At 36.5% G+C, this 16,478-nt stretch overlaps 1 protein-coding gene across 2 annotated transcripts in view; it reads right to left on the bottom strand.

Annotated features, from left to right (window-relative positions):
* The window catches only part of trp (transient receptor potential), a 180,520-nt gene that overhangs the window by 35,969 nt on the left and 128,073 nt on the right, over nucleotides 1–16,478 (bottom strand). The window contains exon 1 of one of the 2 annotated variants that reach the window (XM_067762984.1): nucleotides 708–933. The exons of the other annotated variant lie outside the window; for it this stretch is intronic. The gene's annotated coding sequence lies outside the window, so the exon portion shown is untranslated. Of the gene's footprint in view, nucleotides 1–707; nucleotides 934–16,478 lie in introns of those variants that run through there. 2 annotated transcript variants of the gene reach the window in all.

Raw genomic sequence — 16,478 nt, 5'->3', positions numbered from 1 at the left:
GAATACAAAAAAATACTAAAACGATTTGCGATAGCCGACTAGGCAGCTAAGTGCTAAATAGGAAGAAGAAGCATATCGATTTGTTCTCATTTGAAATATGTATATATCTACAAGTATTCAAGTGTTGGCTGTCTCTATTCGTCCGGAGCATTATGTAAGCAAAAAAAATTCTTAAGCTTTTTTTCATACATTTTTGTTTCGTTTTGCGCTGTTTTTCTTCATTATACTTCATTCTGGACAGGAAAAAAAAAAAAAATTACCGGATTAATTGCTTTCACAATTAAAAAATTTTTGTTGTATTTAAAGTTGCAGAATTTATTTAGTAAAACTGTCCACGGATGTTTTAAGTTTAACAACGTCCCTTAAACGCACTTATGCTTTCAAAAGACAGATACATTTTTCTTAAACAAAAACACCACTTTTTTCCTTAAATCTTAGGGCCGAAGCAAAAGTTTCGTAAAACACTGCATAACCATTTTTGTAAATTTGAAAGTCCTACAGAGGTCCTTTCGCGCAGAAATGTTTTTAAAATAGTCAACCGAAATATAAATAGATTTAAAAAATTTTGAACGAGCACTCAGCAGATCACTAATAGTTTTTTATTCGTGTATTTAAACTTTTAATTATGTATTCAAGCTCCCTGTTTTATAAGCCAAAAGCTTTGTCACTTGAACTTATAAATGGCGTTGTAACATTTTCTTATTCACCTTTTATTTTTCACACATTTGCTTTTCCAGTTGACATTCAAAATTTGTTTTCATGCACTTGAAAGTAACGCTCACTATCTTGATTTAAAAAATTCTTCACCAGGATCTTTGATCCTTTTGATCCTGGAAGAGATGTTCACAACACAAAGCGCTATCCTTTCAAAATCCTTTCATTTTCATTCTTTCAATACCGTAATTTTGTTGTTTAGAGTCAAAGAATTCGCGAAGAACTGCAAGAAAATTGGTCTAACGCCTTGGTATATGCTACTAATTACATTAGCGTGGAACTAAAGTCGGTCATTGAAAAAGTCACAAAAAAAAAGTCAATCGATTCCATCGAAACTAAGTTAATGTTTCGTGGTAAGCAAAGCCAGACAATAAAATACAAAACAATCGTAGAAAGCATTGAACGAAAATTTTGCAAAACAGCTGTAAAATGAATGTTTTTCAATTCAAAATATAAATACAAAGTAAATTTGAAGAAGAAGAATGCGCATCAGAGACATGTGACTCTTATCGTTTTAGTTTTGTGGAGTGTGATTAGCATTTAATTTGTAAGCAATTGGGCCCGTCTCAGGCACGTGAGGTCTAGTGCAGCAAGTGTGTGCTAAAATAAACCGGCGAAATTGACTGTGTTAACGGTGTCGGAAGCCTTATCAATGCTTTTGTTATGACTAAAACTATTTGGGCGATAGGTGACAAAGATACTTGCGATGTATGTTATTGTTTGCATTCCAAAAAAAAAAAAAAAGGAAAAAAAAAAAAAAGGAAGTATATTTTTGTGTAGTCTTTTATTTGTTTGAATTATTGAATCATAACAACAACTGTGGAGAATATTATATCAGATCCTTTGCAGGTGCAGGACCAAATTTTTTTTTTTCAAATATACTTACTTAATTGGCGCTTAACCGTCTAAACGGTCCAACAAGGCGCGTCAGTCGCTCCTTCGCTCCGCCAACCGGCGCCAATTGGTCACACCAAGGGAGTTTAAATCGTTTTGCACCTGGTCCCTCCAACGGAGTGGGGGCCGCCCTCTACCTCTGCTTCCGTAGGCGGGTTCCGATAGAAACACTTTCTTGGCCGGAGCATCATCATTCATTCGCATAACATGGCCTAGCCAGCGCAGCCGCTGCGTTTTATTTCGCTGGACTATGTTGATGTGTGCGTATAGCTCGTACAGCTCATCATTAAATCTTCTTCGGTAGTCGCTATCGCCAACGCGTAGAGGTCTATAAATCTTAAATCTTTCGAAGAATTTTCTCTCGAACACTCCCAAAGCCGCTTCATCTGCTGTTGTCATGGTCCACGCTTCTGCCCCATATAGCAGGACGGGTATGATAAGTGACTTGTAGAGTATGATTTTCGGTCGCCGAGAGAGGACTTTACTTTTCAATTGCCTACCTAGTCCAAAGTAGCATTTATTGGCAAGATTGATTCTTCGCTGGATTTCAGTGCTGATGTTGTTGCTAGTTTTGATGCTGGTTCCCAAATAAACGAAGTCTTTTACTATTTTGAAATTACGGCTGCCAACAGCAGCGTGGTTGCCAAGGCGCGTATGCGCTGACTCTTTGCTCGATGACAGCAGGTACTTCGTTTTGTTCTCATTCACCATCAAACCCATCTTTAGCGCTTCTTTTTCCAGTTTGGAGTAAGCAGAACTAACAGCGCGGGTGTTTAGGCCGATGATATCAATGTCAACAGCATATGCCAGTAATTGTACGCTTTTATAGTATATTGTTCCAGTGCGGTTAAGTTCTGCAGCTAGTATAATTTCCTCCAGCATCAAATTAAAGAAATCGCACGATAGGGGGTCACCCTGTCTGAAACCTCGTTTAGTTTCGAACGACACGGAGAGGTCCTTCCCAATTCTGACTGAGCTGATAGTGTTGCTCAACGTTATTTTGCACAGCCGTATAAGTTTTGCGGGGAAACCAAATTCAGACATAGCGGCATATAGGCAGCTCCTTTTCGTGCTGTCGAAGGCGGCTTTAAAGTCGACGAAGAGGCGATGTGTGTCGATTCTCTTTCCACGGGTTTTTCCAAGATTTGGCGCATTATGAAAATCTGGTCGATGGTAGATTTACGAGGTCTGAAGCCGCACTGATAAGGTCCAATCAGCCGGTTCACGGTGGGCTTCAATCTTTCGCACAATACACTTAAAAGGACCTTATATGCGAAATTAAGAAGGCTGATTCCACGATAGTTGGTGCATTTTGCAGTATCCCCCTTCTTGTGGACTGGGCAAAGAACACTTAGATTCCAACCGTCGGGCATGTACTCGTCCGCCCATATTTTGCTAAGAAGTTGCTGCATGCGCCTTACCAACTCCTCGCCGCCGTACTTGAATAGCTCCGCAGGCAATCCATCAGCGCCCACGGCCTTGTTGTTTTTCAATCTGGTTATTGCTATTCTAACTTCGTCATAATAGGGCGGGGGGACATATATTCCATCATCATCGATTGCGGGATCGGGTTCTTCATCTCTGCGCGGTGAATTGCTGCCTCCATTTAGAAGAGCAGAGAAGTATTCCCTCCATAATCTAAGCACTCTCTGGACATCAGTTACAAGGTCGCCATTTTCGTTCCTACAGGAGTTTGCCCAGGTCTTAAAACCTTCCGTCTGTCATCGTATTTTTTTGTTAAATTTTCGGGCGTTATTCCTGGTGGCTAGCAGCTCAAGATCCTCGCACTCACGCCTTTCTGCTTCTGCTTTTTTCTTCCTGAAAAAGCGTCTCGCTTCCCTTTTCAACTCACGATAGCGTTCACACACTCCTCTTGTCGCGCTCGCTTTTAACGTAGCCCTGTAGGCAGCGTCTTTTCTTTCGGTTGCAACGCGGCATTCTTCATCGTGGCCGCCGGTAACCAATTTTTTCCTCGGCGGCAGTATGAAGTGCTTTGGAGATATGCTCCCATTGCTCCTGTATTCCTTCAGGATGAGCTGTGCTCTCAGAGAGCAGGTGTGAGAGTCGAGCTGCGAAATCATTGGCAGTCTGTTGTGATTGAAGCTTTCTGACGGATAGCTTTCCTTGTGTTTTTTGTTCCTTGGTTTTAGCCACGTTGAGGCGGGTGCGTATTTTTTCAAATATTTTGTGACAAATTTCTCTATTTAGTTTATTTTTTCCATACTTTACCATCAAAGACTTTCCCCACCTGCCTCTCCTTACTCAGTGGAGGTCTTCCCTTCCTCTGCTTCCAAGCTCTGGTGTCGACTGAATTACTTTCTTGTGCGGAACATTTTCGCCCATTCGCATAACATAATCTAGACAGCGAAACCTTTGGAATTTTATTCGTTGAATTATCGTCATATGCGTAAAGCTCATACAGCTCATCAATAAACCACCTTTGATATTTGCCGTCGGCAACACTGACAGGACCATTAATCCTAAAAAAACCGTCCATGATTCCGAAACGACAGTTCTGATGTGCGAGTTGTAGAACGTGATTTTGTTCATCGAGAGAGGATTTTACTTTTCAATTGCGTACTTAGTCCAAATTAGTGCTTGTTGGTAAGAGTAATTGTCGGTTTGATTTGTAAGCTCGCATTATTTTTGCTGTTAATACTGGCTCCCAAATAGGCAAAATCCTTCACATTCTCGAATTTATATCCGTTAATAGTAACGTGGTTGCCCAGGCGCGAATGCGCCGATTCTTCCTTGGATGACAGCAAGCACTTCGTCTTTTCCCTATTTACCGCAAGACTTGTTTGCTTCTTTATCCAATCCAATATCAATATCATCAGAATACGTCATTAATTGTATGCTCTTATAACATATTCTACTATTACGGTTTAGTTGTGCTGCAAATCGATAGTAGATCTACCAAGTTTGATACCACACTGATAAGTTGGAATCAGTTTGTTGACTACGAACTTCAGTCTTTCCCACAGTACGATAGATATAATCTTATATGCGATACTAAGTTGCTTTCTCTCAGGATTTAGCGTTTTGTGACAATCTGAGCGGTGTTTAGTTTACCAGGTGTAAGGTACACAAACAATAGGAGCTTCCCAAGGCAGTCGGTTCTATGTACCGGATCGATTCGCGATTTTTCCCGACCAAGGACTGTCATTTAAGTGTAACCCCATTTAATTGACACTGCTACAACAATAGAAGCTCTATAATATAGTGGATAAGGTAAGACTTACATAGATTTCAATCTGAAACTCCATGAGAAGTATTTTCTTTCATAAATTTGCTACATTCTGTAAGTCGGGTGAAGGTCGCTACTATCCTGTAGAAATTTGCTCCGGTCTTGAAGCCCTCAAAAGGTGCACCAAATGCTGATGCATCTAACATTAATGTCACCTAGTAAAGTTCTATGAATTTCCGATGGGAGTACATAAGTAGACATAAAAAAACTTAGACAAAAACAAGTAAAGGAGGCTAAGTTTGGGGTGTAACAGAACATTACATACTCAGCTGCCAAATTACAGCTTGCAAAACTTATAATTACCTTCTTTTAAAAGTGCGCGGTGCCACGCCCATTGTCCAATATTTTAGTATTTTTCTATTCTGCGTCATAAGGTCAACACATCTACCAAGTTTCTTCGCTTTATCCGTCTTTGGTAATGATTATCGCAATATTTCGGTTTTTCGAAATTTTCCATATGGAAAAAGTGGGCGTGGTTATAGTCCGATTTCGTTCTTTTAAATAGCGATCTGAGATGAGTGCCCAGGAACTTACATATCAAATTTCATTAAGATACCTCAAAATTTACTCAAGTTATCCTGTTCACGCACAGAAGGACAGATGGACGGACGGGATGGCTAAATGAATTTCTTTTTTCGCCCAGATTATTTTGATATATATAAGTCTATATCTATCTCGATTAGTTTATGCCGTTACGGGGTACCATTATGCGAACAAAATTGATGTACTCTGTGAGCTCTGCTCAGCTGAGTATAATAATGCTTTGGTAAGAATGTCAAAAAACTATCAAATCAATCAATGCCTTTCCAGCGAACCCTCATACTTTTTCGCCCTCAACAATTTTTCAGAACGCGCCTAATGATGTATAATTTCAAAAATTTCGACAAAAATAAAAGTTTTCGTAAAAACTATTAAAAATCTAAATTTCTTCCAATTTTTGGTTTTTTATGGGGTATTCGCGAATATATGCATTTATCTTTCGAAACGGTGGAAAAATCAATGCTTTTCCAACGAGCAATACACCAAGATGATGCAAGTGACAAGGGGCTGCCTTGACTTGCTTTGAGCACCGATTTCTCGAAAAAATTTTATGAAAAACAAAAAATTTAAAAAATGTCAAATCGGGTGCCTGCGTAGTCTCGCCCGTCATGCTTAGAAAATTTATACTCGCCTTTAAGTAGTTCCATTTCAAAAGTTCTACCAATATTACCGCATGAGAACTTTTTCTAAAGTTTGAGTCAAAGTCGCGTCAAAATTCTCCACTCATCACTATGGAATATCCCATATGTACTTTCATTCAAAAGGTATTTAATAAATTGCATGTACCTACCAACAAATTGAACTAAAAAAAGCAAATCTCCCGGTTTGGATCTTTGGTTATTTATAAATAAGAAAATAACTTGGTACACTTTTAACAGTTTAAGTCGTACTAACATTACCTCAAAGTTTAGGATGCAGCCCTTCTGTGGAGTATTGCGTTCAAAAGCTATGTAAGAAAGCGAAAGCTACAAAGCTTTTTGCTATTTATGTTAAATTGACATACGGCTGTTCACATGGTATGCTTTATGTTAAAGAGCGCAAGCTTGCTCACTGAGAAAATCAGAAGATTTGTGAAAATGTACACCTGCGAGCAAGAAAATAGCAGGAACAATTTTTGTAAAATTTTTAAACAAATTTTCCTTAAATTATAAAATACATAAAGAAGTGTAAGAGAAAACTTTGAAACCATATTCCAAAAACATTAAAAAAGTGAAATTTCGTGAAATTTTCAAAAAGGTATTATTAAATCAATGTTTCATACCATTAGAGCACTAAGCCATTTTCAAATACGCACACGAACAAGACAATTGGAGCTCTTTAAACTTTGCCATCTACCTCTTGTCTCAACATTCCCACAGGCCAAACAACCGAGCACATTAGAAGTTGTAGTGTTCTCTATAATCACCGATGCCTTCCACCTTTCTACAGATACCGGTAATTTAGGCATGATTAACCGATCTGTCTCCAAAGATAGTTTCGGAACGATTCAATCAATACCCTTTTCGATATTCACCAGTATATCATCCATCATCCACTTTTAATCATCACCCATCCATTATCACGCAGCATTATCATATCGTAGTTCCACTCACCATCAGCCAACAACAGACCATTCATCCCCAAGACACCGTCGAAGGATTCATCAGTCACCTTATTTACCGATTCGTTGGCTGCCGATTTGACCGGCATGTTGACAACGTCCACCGGTACCACGTCCGCTGCCTCATTTACCTTGAAGTGACACCATAGTCATCATCACTGTGTGCGTACTAATGTCTGGCTCAAAAACACTAACAAGTTAACGCGTATTCATTACTAAAGTAAGTGTGACCTCCACCTGACTCTGATTTGGTTGCGTTATACCCAGTCTGGAAGAAATATATCTTAAAAAGTTCCAATTTAACTAAATAGTCAAATCAGTTAGTAATAATACAACTTTTTTCGCACAACCAGAACCAAAGCTAGAAGCTGGAAGGTTTTGGGAAGATTATTTGATAGACTACTTTCCTTGAAGGGAAGTCAGTTTCTAGTGATTCAAATTTCTGGTTCGGAACTAGACCTAAAGTACCAAATAAGTACTAGTTCGTTAGTAGCTAGATTTGCTCTAGTTATAGAATCGACAGTTTGGATTTTTATATTTCATATTGAACCAATATTTGAGAAATAGGCCTCCAAGAACAATACTGCGAACAGCTTTAGGGAGCTTCGACTATGAATGTGGCAGTTTTTTCCGTACTTTTCCACCAGTTTGGAACTATCGAAAAAGGGATATATCGGGCCAGGAGCAACATATAGACTTTCGGTCCGTTTCGGAGCCAACGAAATAGTACCAAGAAAATAACAAGATCTATGCTCTACATTTTTACACTAGTTCGGAACTATCGAAAAAGTGCCAATAAAGGACTAGTCCTAAGGTGGATATTTTTATCTATTTCAGAACTAGTGAAAGGGTAATGCAGTGGTGACAATATCTACCGCCTAGGATAGGCACAGGCATATTAACTTCGTCAGTTAAAAGCATGTATAGGAGATATATGGCAAACTAGTAGTGCTTCCGAATGCACTAAAAGCACACTAGTTTTTAACTAGATATTTTCTTTAAAGGGTTATTTCATTGACTGTTGGGAATGAGCTGAGACGCGGTAACTCTTATTAAGAACAAATTTTATCACTCAAGTTCTCTTAATTCTTTATCTATTTACATACCGGGAAGAGAGAATTTCACCATAGCTGCAGTGAGAGTTTGGGTTTGTGGGTGAAAAAAAGTTATGTACTTGTACTTGTGTGTATAACGTCATTTCTTTATTTTAGTTTTTTTTTTTTTCATTTCAGCTGTGTATGTAGTTTGTATATGTCGGGATAATCAGTAAAAAAGTCAAAAGCAAGGCGAAGGACACTTTGTCCAGGGAAACAACGATTTGCTACTATTTTCCAAGCAATTTCTTTAGATCATTTAGATATGCATAAGGGCAAATGCATATGTCTTTACTGACATTTCGTTAAGGTATGTATGTAGATATATATAAGCGTTTATAACCATACGTGCGTGTGTATATCTACACTTATAAAGTGTAAAAAGATATACTACTGCGAAAAGTTTTAGTTCTTGCTTTTAATTGCTTGAAAAGAAAAGCTAAAAACAAAAGCAAACTGTTGCATGCCGGAAAGAACGCTTTTGTTCTTACTCTTGCTTGGTAGGCGCCTTAGTTGACCTTTTTTACATGCATTTTTTTAAATCGTCCTATTTTGAAAGTGTTTACTACAATATTCAGTCAAATAACGTATTTTTAAAAAAAGCTTTAACTTAGAGCTACAATATTTGTTTAAAATTTTGTATATGAGGCAAAAATCCGCAAGTGTACCAGGAAAACGATGTATGTCACTAATTTCGTTAAAATATCAGCAAACTGCTGCTTTTGTTATTTAGATTACGAGTTGAAAATAAAGTGATTTTGGCGAAATTTAGAATAAAATGTTTTAGGTGAAATTTTCCCGTTGTTTCACTTCCATGCACTTTCCGTCAGCGCCTTGTCACTCAAGTGTTACATCCCCAACATCAACGACAGGACGAGTAGCTACGTATACGTCATGCACCAGCCACATACAGATGTTATGTCTGAATCGTCCCGTCAAAAAATGCCGTGTTTCATCCCAATATTCAGTATCGAACAAATAAGCGAGGATATTGTTCGATCGCGGCTGCCCTTGTTGTGGGGTGGTTGTGTGCTCCGCCTACCACGCCGTAGATAAAGCAACGTCGAAAATTTGGAAAAAGATTTTTTCAGTTAGAGAAAGGAGCGTGTTTCAAATTGGAAGAAAAGCTCGGCCGAAATCTCTTCGGAGGTAAATCGTGACTAGTATTTATTTTTTTATTGTTTGATTGCTCCCGCTTGGTGAAGATATCTGAAATATTGAACATTCAGTTTAAGGTTTTCACTTCCAAATTTGGACTGCGCTTTACCCTGAAGCAAAACCAACTAATTGTATACTAGAAGAATACTAGTTTTCCAAAAATCCCAACTAATTCGGCTCTTTTTATAATTATAAGCTTTTATTTAGTTTCACTTTTGTTGTCTGTAATGGAATCTTGCAAGTTAAATTTGATACACTTCCCGGTGTCCGATTGAGCTGAAATTTTGCACACATGTATAACTCCGATGACAATGCAATATTACTTTGTTAGAATTCGATAAATTAATCGATAACACAGTTATCGGTAAAGATTTGTATTTACATTGGCATAACAGCCTAAGTCCCATACAAACCCGCCGGTACCTATCCGTGGATTGTGATATTTGGACGTGGTGAATCACGCGTGTCAGGCGTGGTGAATCTCAACGCTTGCGAAAAGCGGAGACACAACCCTCTGTTGTATTTCTGTGTATAACCAACATAGCTGAATTTTTAAGGCTGATTAACTCTGTAATCTTTTCTGTAATTTATTATGCTTTTGGAAAAATTACCTATTAGAAAAAAGATGGCTGAAAAATATTGGCATAACAGCTTAAGTTAAATCAAGAATGGAAAATCTTGGAAAATTTGAGCAGATGTGGCAATTTCGCGCGACCGTTGAACGAAATATTGACAATCTGCTGATCATCGCTAGGAAATTAGCGACATTCCATCAACTAAGCAGCACTTTAGCAATACTATTGTTATTATTTGGCCGCTCAAACACACAATTATTAATTGTGCATTAAATCTAAAATATACAAATACACCATAATAATTTACACGGGTCATCAATTATTTCTCTGATTCAAAATTTGAACTACCAGCGCTACCGTCAACAGCTCAGTGTCATCATTGCCAGTAGCGCCAATAACACCAAACTCGTGCCTGACACACAAAAGTCGTTTCACTCAATAGCGCAAGTAAAATGTACTACGCACTCACTACTAAGTAGCGTCAAAAATTCGCTTGGAGTCATTTCGTCAATGAGCTACCATTGAGCTGGCACCGCATTGGCGCTGGCGCCATGCAATTTACATCACTAAAATTGCGCGAATGCCCAGGCTCATGACTTTGTTAATCCAGATGATGAAAACGAACACTCAAAGGAATGCAACCTTGCAAACAACAGCCGTCATTTTCAAAGTGTAAAAATTCTTTGATACAACGAACGCTAACGCGGTTAGGCTCTTATCGGTAAGTGTTGCATACTTTTCTGCGCACTTGATTTTGTTTTACAGATTTTTGGCGATGGAATTTTAGCTAAGCGAAAGTTGGAATATTACGTTTGCGCGCGAAAAAAACGCCTATCCTCGCTTACATAATGCTTAGGAGACCCATCTAGCGGCAGTGGTTAAACAACTAGCTACAGCTACAGCGTGTACCGAAAAGCGGAGACACGACCCTCTGTTGTATGCCTGTGTATAACATATAGCTAAATCAGTTGCGATGAATTGTGGACACACATAGAATACATAGAATTAGTGTAGGGGGTGAAACAAAAACACATATTTCAGTTACATCTGCGTATAATGCGTATTGGAATTTATTAGTACACATTTTATGCGCAGCAACTTCAGAGGTGTATTTAAAGTTTGGCGCTTAGCAGTCCATATAAATTATAAGCGTATAGACGTTTACGTGTAAAAAAAAAATACGGCTATTATTTTAAAACAGATTTAACACACAGAGCAGAGATCTGCAATGAGTAGTTGTAAACTGAACGCCGCATAGGCCAAGTCACAATAAAATATGATTTTAAGTAAGTTAACACTGTTTGACACAATTTTATATGTGCTCTCTGTCAAAAGCCGAGTTATGTCTTTAGCAGGTATTCGAATCGAAGAACTTGACTGTTCAAAGTTGACTTCGAAGAAACCCTGTAATGTTGATGCATTAAAAGAAATGGATAGAATGAGAAACGTTACAAATAACTAAGTAAAATATACGTAACTAATTTAAACAATATTTTACCCTACTAAAAATTAAAAAAAAAAAAATCATATTTAAATTAAATTTAAGAAAAAGGCTTTTCTAAGAACAAGCTTCTATTACTTCTTAATAAAACGAACTAAAAAGTAAAAAATAAAATTAAAGAAAAAAAACTTTTTTAGAAATAAGCTTTTATTATTTTGGTTAATAAAATTAACTAAAAAGTAAACAATAAATTGACTCTAAAGAAATATAACACTTTATAAGTTCATTGTAAGCTTAAACGATAATTAGGCTTTTTCGTCTGCGACAAAAAAATTCTATATCGTACATAATTATATATTTTTAACATTAAAACTTTACACCTAAATTATTAAAGCTTGCAGTTTATATCACAGTCCTAATTTTTCTAATAAAAGCGTGTTACATTGCAATAGCAAGAAAATGAGATCCTAAATGTTCTTAATTATACCATCAAAATTTAACACGTTTTTTATTAGAACAATTAGAACTGTGATATAAACTGTAAGATTTAATAATTTAGGTGTAAAGTTTTAATGTTAAAAATATATAATTATGTACGATATAGAATTTTTTTGTCGCAGACGAAAAAGCCTAATTATCGTTTAAGCTTACAATGAACTTATAAAGTGTTATATTTCTTTAGAGTCAATTTATTGTTTACTTTTTAGTTAATTTTATTAACCAAAATAATAAAAGCTTATTTCTAAAAAAGTTTTTTTTTCTTTAATTTTTTCCACATTAGCAACGGCGATGACTACGAGTTATGAATTGCCAGTCTTTGCACCAGCCTCATATCTGTTGACAAGCTAGTCATTATATATACCAAAATCTTACCAGATGCTACTCAGTATATTCATCGGGATGATACCAGTTAACAAAACTGTTTGCTCGACATTTCATTATGCTCCTTTGTGTTGGGCTATTTCACCTCACCAAGAATGTGGTGTTCAGGGGTCATAAGAAGACATCTCGTGGTAGTTTTGAATGCAGTATTTTGTTATGTCTGCAGCCTTCTTCAGTAGAGTTTGTGCTTTGCAAATTGTGCTGCTGGCAAGTGACTTAGAGGTTTTCATGAGGCTTTGTACTTAGATACAACTTCGAATGCATATGCCTTAAAGGTAAAAGGGCTGTCGAGCGTTACATCTAAGAACTTTGTGGAACTGATAGTCGATAGTTTACCGCCGTCAAAGTGTGTGTCCGATTTTTGCGCAACTAGTTTCCGTGCTATGAGCACTGTCCTTTGATCGAGTTTGGGTGGTTCAGTTCGAAATTTGTCTGCGTGTTTATGGCATTTAGCTTCTTAACTAATGGCATCGGTAGACACGATTCCCCATCGCTAGATGGGTTTACAGGCTTTAGTAGTGTGATTATCCTTGCCATTTTCCATTGTTCGGGAATGACAGAGGTTAAAACGACAAGCAGAACAACGGCAACGGCATAGCTTTTTCGTATAGGCCTATTGATTTAGAAGGCTGGACCTTTTTATTGGCTTCTTTAATTTGAAGAAGTTACGATAAATTGCAAAATGCTCGTGCTTGTGTTTATTTGCCCATTGATTTCTACGGCATGTAGTCTTGTTAACTGAAGTATTTATTGCAAGTTGCCGGCAGAAATCGCGTATTTCATCGAGTCCGACCGACAAAATTCTTCTCAAGGATCTAGTATTTTTGCTGACTGCTTTGGCTTTCGACTGTAGGATACATATGGCGGTCTCTATTCGCCCGGAAATGCATGACAAAAATTTCGCATTTTTTATGCTCAGCGTGCTTTTCACACAGAGTATATATAACTTTGGTAACGGTTGATCGTAACAGCATAAATGAATCGAGATAAATACAGACTATATGTACGACTATATAGATATATATGGTCAGGATGAAAAAAAAAAGAATTGATTTAGCCATGTCCGTCTGTCGGTGCACACGATAATTTGAGTAAGTATTGAGATATCTTCTTGAAATTTGGAATATGGGTTCCTTGGCACTCATCTTCCATCGCATGAGCCAAATCGGATGATAACCACGCCCATTTTCAAACATATAATATTTTGGAAAACACAAATAACCTGATTATTTAGGAAATAATACACCTAGAATGTTGAAATTTGATGAGTGGCCTGATATTGAGACTATTGATTAAAATGTGGAAATGGACGTGGCACCGCCCTCTTGTAATAAAATCAATTTCACAAATATTATTAATCATATAGCAAAGCCCGTTAAACCTGTTCGACAGAGAAGTTGCCTTTACTATAAGGAATGCTTCGAAGTAAAATTACCGAAATCGGTTAACGGCAAAAAAGATCTTTATATCAATAGTATTTATTTTTTCAAGTGGAATTGTAACAAGAAATGGGAAAAATTTATATATTTTAAAATGGGCGTGGCTCCGCTCCTTTTATTACTTAGCAATTTTCTGTTTCGGGAACTGTAATTCGAAGAAAACATAACGGATCATAATAATATTAGTCAAACTTATTTTCCCTATAGCAAGAAATATTTCTAGAAAAAAAGGACGAGATCGGTTAAGAACCACGCCCATATTTATATAACAGACTATTGAGAGGGTCGTAGACAAATATAATAAGCTATGCCTTTGCGAAAAAGAGTTTAATATCAATGGAATTTTACTTTCCATATGAAATTATAACAAAAAGTTAGAAAATATTAAAATTTTTAAAAATAGGCGTGGCTTTGCCCCTTTTTTGAATAACCAATTTCCTATGTTTCGGGAGCTGTAACCCGAAAAAACTATAAAATATCGTAATAAAACTGGGAAAACGTACTTTCTTTATAGCAGGAAATATTCCTTATTATAATAATTTGTTGTCTTCAAGGCCAAATTTGTTATTTTTGTAAAATTCTGTCTACGGAAAAAGCACCCTGCAAATCTAAAAAAAGCAAGAGCTTAAAGAAAAACCATATGGGCTGCAACAAAAATCCTCGTCTAATGAGGTAATAGGACCTGATGGGCACACTTAATTGACGGTGGTAAAGAATAAAAACAACAAACAATAGAAAATGCATTATAAATATAAACTTGCAAAGTGCATTGATGGCCTGAAGCGTTAAACGTCAAGCCTTCAATGTATGGATCGCTGATTATAAACCGTCACGGGTTTCGAAATAGTCGGCTATACGGTCTATGAACTTCGTTTTTTTTTATAAGCTTTTATTTACTTTCACTTTTGTTGTCTGTAATGGAATCTTGCAAGTTAAATTTGATACACTTCCCGGTATCCGATTGAGCTGAAATTTTGCACACATGTATAACTCCGATGACAATGCAATATTACTTTGTTAGAATTCGATAAATTAATCGATAACACAGTTATCGGTAAAGATTTGTATTTACTTTGGCATAACAGCCTAAGTCCCATACAAACACGCCGGTACCTATCCGTGGATTGTGATATTTGGACGTGGTGAATCACGTGTCACGCGTGGTGAATCTCATCGCTTGCGAAAAGCGGAGACACAACCCTCTGTTGTATTTCTGTGTATAACCAACATAGCTGAATTTTTAAGGCTGTTTAACCCTGTAATCTTTTCTGTAATTTATTTTGCTTTTGGAAAAATTACCTATTTGAAAAAAGCTGGCTGAAAAATATTGGCATAACAGCTTAAGTTAAATCAAGAATGGAAAATCTTTGGAAAATTTGAGCAGATGTGGCAATTTCGCGCGTCCGTTGAACGAAATATTGACAATCTGCTGATCATCGCTAAGAAATTAGCGACATTCCATCAACTAAGCAGCACTTTAGCAATACTACTGTTATTATTTGGCCGCTCAAACACACAAATATTAATTGTGCATTAAATCTAAAATATACAAATACACCATAATAATTTACACGGCCAAACCCAAAATAATTCACACGGGTCATCAATTCTTTCTCTGATTCAAAATCTGAACTACCAGCGCTACCGTCAACAGCTCAGTGTCATCACTGCCAGTAGCGCCAATAACACTAAACTCGTGCCTGACACACAAAAGTCGTTTCACTCAATAGCGCAACTAAAATGTACTACGCACTCACTACTAAGAAGCGTCAAAAATTCGCTTGGAGTAATTTCGTCAATGAGCTACCATTGAGCTGGCACCGCATTGGCGCTGGCGCCATGCAATTTACATCACTGAAATTGCGCGAATGACCAGGCTCATGACTTCAATACTTATATTTACAATGCTTTAAACTTTAAATACGCCTCTGAAGTTGCTGCGCATAAAATGTGTACTAATAAATTCCAATACGCATTATACGCAGATGTAACTGATATATGTGTTTTTGTTTCACCCCCTATACTTATATTTAAAGCTTTTATAAGAACAAGCTTCTATTACTTGTTAATAAAACGAACTAAAAAGTAAAAAATAAAATTAAAGAAAAAAAAAACTTTTTTAAAAATAAGCTTTTATTATTTTGGTTAATAAAATTAACTAAAAAGTAAACAATAAATTGACTCTAAAGAAATATAACAATTTATAAGTTCATTGTAAGCTTAAACGATAATTAGGCTTTTTCGTCTGCGACAAAAAAATTCTATATTGTACATAATTATATATTTTTAACATTAAAACTTTACACCTAAATTATTAAATCTTACAGTTTATATCACAGTCCTAATTGTTCTAATAAAAAACGTGTTAAATTTTGATGGTATAATTAAGAACATTTAGGATCTCCTTTTCTTGCTGTCGCCTTACGCGACATCTCTAGAACCTCAAACATTTTGTCCATCATAACAAACTGCGATACACATGTTAGGCTTAAAACAACAAATATTTCTTGTAAAAATGTCGTAGATCAAATTTCAATATTCTTGGTGTATTATTTACAAATATTCAGGTTATGCATATAAAACGTGTGTGTGATTATTACTAGATTCCGCTAATTGCAAATAGCGATGGGAGATGAGAGCCAAAGAACTTATATACTGAATTTAATAAGATATATTTATTCAACTTATTTTGGACACAGAAAGACGGACGGACGAAAATGGCTTAAACAATTCCTTTTTTCATCCTGAACATTTTGATATATGAAACTCTATATTTATCTCTATTCGCTTATGCCGTTACGATCAACCGCTATATTACCATAGCTCATAATATAGAAACATATCGAACGTTTCAAGTTTTGGGTATGTTTCTTTAGAATGCATATATGTAAATT

This window comes from Eurosta solidaginis, chromosome 1, assembly GCF_040869045.1.
Source record: "Eurosta solidaginis isolate ZX-2024a chromosome 1, ASM4086904v1, whole genome shotgun sequence".
Taxonomy (NCBI): Eukaryota; Metazoa; Arthropoda; class Insecta; order Diptera; family Tephritidae; genus Eurosta; species Eurosta solidaginis.
This window is presented reverse-complemented; position numbering and strand designations above follow the sequence as displayed.